Here is a 4,563-nt window from a genome sequence, read left to right on the forward strand (position 1 = left end):
TTTTTAATGCTGCTAAATTAATGATCAACGTAGAGGAGGTTATGTATTATGCATGTATTCCGCAATAGTTTATAATCAGGATAATCTCTGTGAATAAGTGTCATATTATTCAAAATTTCTACACTTCTTTGGTTCTGCTCCCCATACCTCTACAGTTCTAGGAGACAATCTTCATCATTTGCAGTTCTGGTTGGCTCCCTTGGAGCCTTGGGGCTGGTTTCTCACCGTCTTTGGTTTTGATGCTAATAGCTTCTCAAGGGATGACTGGTTTCCTTGGAGCTTATCTTTGAAAGTTTCCTGCTCTCTTTTTTCCCAATCTATTTTGCAACTTCTTGTGGATCTCCTTATCGAAGCTTGGGATTCTCCTATTTGACCTTCTTCCTCCGAGCCATCAGATTCTTGCTCAACTTCCTCGACTTCGACAGTGTTTCCTTTGGAACTCTCAGCAAGACTTACCCCCTTAGGAGAAGAGGGTAAACCTTTAGCGGGGGGGGTTGATTTTTGATTGTGTGCTTCCTGTGTTTCCTCTATTTGTGAGCTTAGAGGGGCGAATTTATTTTCTTGGTCCATTCTGGGAGGGGGTTGCTGAGGAGGGGCCTGCTGGGGACCTCTTCCGTTTGGACCAACCTACTTTTGGGTTTTCCTGGCGCGCTTGACTTGGTTCCAGCCTTCTTCTTTACCCTTATCTGGTTCAGCATTGGATGGACATCCTCTGGCGAAGTGACCATAGACATGGCATTTTCGGCATTTGAAAGGCAACTGCTCGTAATCTAGCTTCTGCAAGTGAGTCCAGCTTCCTACTTTGATATTGATGGCTTCTGGAAGACCCACCTCTAGATCTACTTCTACGCAGATTTGAGCACAGTCATATTGATCTTTTTTGTTTGCCCGATCTATGAATTTCCCGAGGGCATTGCCGATGTGCTTCAACGAGTCCTAGTTCCAACAATGCACTGGGAGGTTTGGGAGTCTGACCCACACCGAGACAGCCGTGGGAACATCGACTGTAGGGTAAAAATCCAGCATCCATCTGTTGAGATAAAGGCCCTGGGGGCCCATGAAATAGGGGTCATTCTGGAAGATCAGATCCTTGTTGTCCTTTGAGGTGAATTCGAAGAGGAAAAACCCTCTTCCGAAGAAGTAAGAAGTGACACTATTCTTGATCAGAGGATCCCAGTTCCTGTTGGCCCAGTTCTCGGTGGACTTAGGAGAGGGCCATAGACTGGTGAACTGGCCAACGAGGGCCCACTCAGCCAAGGAGAGGGCAACTTGAATTGGGGTCTCTGGCAGCAGGGAGATTTCAGGAATGTCTTCGAGCCTCTTAACAAACTTGGCTACTTCACTCTTTTTCTTCTGTGGCAAGCCGGCCAAGAGCCGAGAGAAGGCATCGGTAGATGAAGGCGGGCGGGGGGAGAGGGCCTGCCTGGGGTGAGCCCGGGACCTCCATGGGGGCGAACCTGGCTTACTAGCCCCTCCCAACAGCAAACGAACCACACAGAATCACAGGCTCTCAAAAGGAGAAGCTTAGGAATGACGCAGCAGGGCAGGGGGCCCAAAGCCGCGGGCCGCAAGGCAGAGGGATCTAGGGCGCAGAGGCGCCGAAGCACAGGCAGAAGGCTAGGGCTTCATGGCAGCACTCCAGGTCTCGACCACTTTATTTTTTTTATTTTTTCAATAATTAATAAATTGTTATCATTCTCTTCAATGTCAATTATATATATATATATATATATATATATATATATATATATATATATATATATATATATATATATATATATATATATATATATATATATATGGGAGAGCCACCAGTGGTTGAACGGGTCCACGTCAACTGGCCCTCCTGCCACGCTGGCACCTCACCCTTCGTATGACACATGGGGGTTGCATGCAGTGACCTGTTGACAACATATGAGTACCGGTTCGGCAGGTGGAGGCGGGGTTTAGGGTTTGTTTAGTGTGAGTATCGTGTGCCTTGTTCATTGTTGCGTTCATTTCTGTTTGGGACATGTTCTTGTCCATTCGCTCTGCCGGGTAGTTGAGCGTCGTTGCTCCAATGGTGGTCACTGCCATTACGGTTGTCGGTGATGCGGCTAGTGGCTCCACTGATGTGGGTGGTGGTTTATGGACCAGCAAAGATGGTCGTGTTGGAGGTTGTTCAGTTATTTTCGTGTGTTTCGTCTTGTTTTTTCGCTTTGTTTTTCTTCCCCGTCTGGTGGTATGGGCTCATTATTCGCTTGCATGTATCCCTGAGGCAAATTTAGCTCGACTCGGTGTTGGACATGGTCGTTTCATGCCCCGAACATATTTTTTCAGGTTTGTAGTTAAATTTATGAGCTTCAATTTCACATTTTATCAGCATTTTTGGGGATATCTAACCATTTTGATGTTGTCTTGCAGTTTGTTGCAGTCTGAGCTACTGTTTTTGGAGCATCTGGGGTTCCCGTGGCTTTCTGGCATGCAGAAAAAACATCAACTAGACGTAGAAGGTAGGACACTGTCCTACCATCTTGAATACTATTTCTTTTAACACATTTAGCCTCCATTAGAATATTGTGCCTCTGTTATGCTTGTGTATGTGTTTTTAAACACCTTCACCTGTGTGGGTTTTTTGGGTTTTGGCTAATTGAAGGGTTTTTAGTTTGTAGGGCTTTTCACCTGAGTGGGTTTTATGGTTTTTGGCTAATTTATGGGTTTTTAGTTTGTTGGGTTTTGGGTTTTGGGTTTTGGGTTGTGGTTTTTACAGTCAGGTTCAGGTTTTGGGAGGGTAATGAAAACAAAGTCCAAAATCGCCTTCATTTTGCTTGTGTAATGTTGGGTTTCCTACTGAGGTTATCAAAATAGACCTGAGAGCTTGGCATAGGACATCATTGACTCGTCCTGAGAACATGCAATTCAGTTTTTCTCTATTATCCCAAGGAGGCCAAAACTTTTTTATGTGAGCCAATGCTTCATGGATTTTCATATGAGACAGAGTCAGGACTCGAGACCACCCATCTATAGGAAGGTTGTGAACATAACCTCTTGGCCTCATACAAACTGAAAATATTTCGAGTGAACAAACTCTGGCCCTATGCCACGAAAATGATGAGTTATTGTCTCCTAAACATCTTTTGGTGCCATGGCCATATGTTCGTAGTAGAAGAATGGAGGCCCATGCATAGATGCCTTGATCTACTTTGGACGATGTTCCACATGCCCAGGGTATCCAGGAACTCCAAACCCAATAAGTTCCTCTAGGGATGGATACAGAAGCATTAAATGTTCATCATTCAATTCAACTTGTTTAGATTGCACTGTTTCTCTGATATTTGTGTTCTTCAATATGTTCTTCTCTTGCGCTCTAGGCATTTTCTTCTTTATTGAAGATTATCCATCGTTCAAAACAATATCTTCTTGCTTTCTTTTCCGATATTCTCTTAAACATGAGTTTTCATCTTCTACCTCCAGTCACTGCACATCAATGAACATAATTTATACTTGGTGATTTCAATGCAAAGAACTCTGTCTACCAGTATAATTCTTACCTTTAAATATGGCACATTGTGTCTATTCTCATAGAACTTAGAAAATTCATATATCAAAATCTTAGAAAAAGGGCCATTTGGTCTCGAACAATAAATCCATCTGCAACAATTTGATTGCAGTCAAATTTCAAATAAAATATAAACATCCTTTAAGATATTAAAACGTAATTCTTACCTTTAAACATGGCACATTGTATCTAATCTCATAGAACTTAGAAAATTCATATATCAAAATCTTAGAAAAGGGCCATCTGGTCTCAAACAATAAATACGTCTCCAACAATTTGATTGCAGTCAAACAATAAATCCATCTCCAACAATTTGATTGCAGTCAAATTTCAAGTAAAATATAAACATCCTTTAACCGGTAAATATACTTCGTCTTAACATTTTTGTTTGTTAAAAAAAGTAAAACTATAACAAGGATGGAGTAAAGGCTCCATCTTTGCAAAGAGTTCATTGAATATCTTACTCTGAGGTCTTTCTATTGCTTTCCTCGTACAAATAAGAGGTCTTATTTTCCCTACAACTCTTAAAAATGTTACCACTGTGGTTGGAATAGAAGTGAACTCAACTTTTTAAAATACTTTTAATCTCCTTGTAAATAAGCTTTCCAATCAAGGGAATTCATTAGGAAAGGAATATCTCAAGCTTGGCTCAATCACTATGTATCAATTACAATTAGATCAGTGGAAGTGTTGTATATCAATGTTCAGGTTGGAGCTTGTCTAATTGAAAAGGAAATATTTTTTGTTTATGTTTGTTTATATTATGATAATGGTTGGGTCATAATCTTTCATTGCATTGTGGATTTTGTAAAGAATCTTTGCACTGTTTAGCCCCACTCTCATGGCTTTACTGTACATTAGATGTACATCAGATTTTCAAGTCTGTTAAGATGCACATTTCAGGTTCATTCATCATTGCATTGTGGCTTTACTGTACATTAGATGTACATCAGATTTTCAAGTCTGTTAAGATGCACATTTCAAGTTCATTCATCATTGCATTGTGGATTTTGTCAAGGGACTCT

The 4,563-nt window shown here is 41.3% G+C and overlaps 1 pseudogene; it reads right to left on the reverse strand.

Moving 5' to 3' along the window:
• Positions 1 to 2,755: 2,755 nt before the first annotated feature.
• On the reverse strand, positions 2,756 to 3,354 carry LOC149208301 (DNA (cytosine-5)-methyltransferase DRM1-like; annotated as a pseudogene).
• Between the last annotated feature and the right edge of the window lie 1,209 nt (positions 3,355 to 4,563).

The sequence above is a fragment of the Pinus tabuliformis genome, chromosome 1_2 (genome assembly GCF_031772625.1).
Source record: "Pinus tabuliformis cultivar Carrire ecotype Pingquan chromosome 1_2, CPIR1, whole genome shotgun sequence".
In the NCBI taxonomy this organism is placed as follows: domain Eukaryota; kingdom Viridiplantae; phylum Streptophyta; class Pinopsida; order Pinales; family Pinaceae; genus Pinus; species Pinus tabuliformis.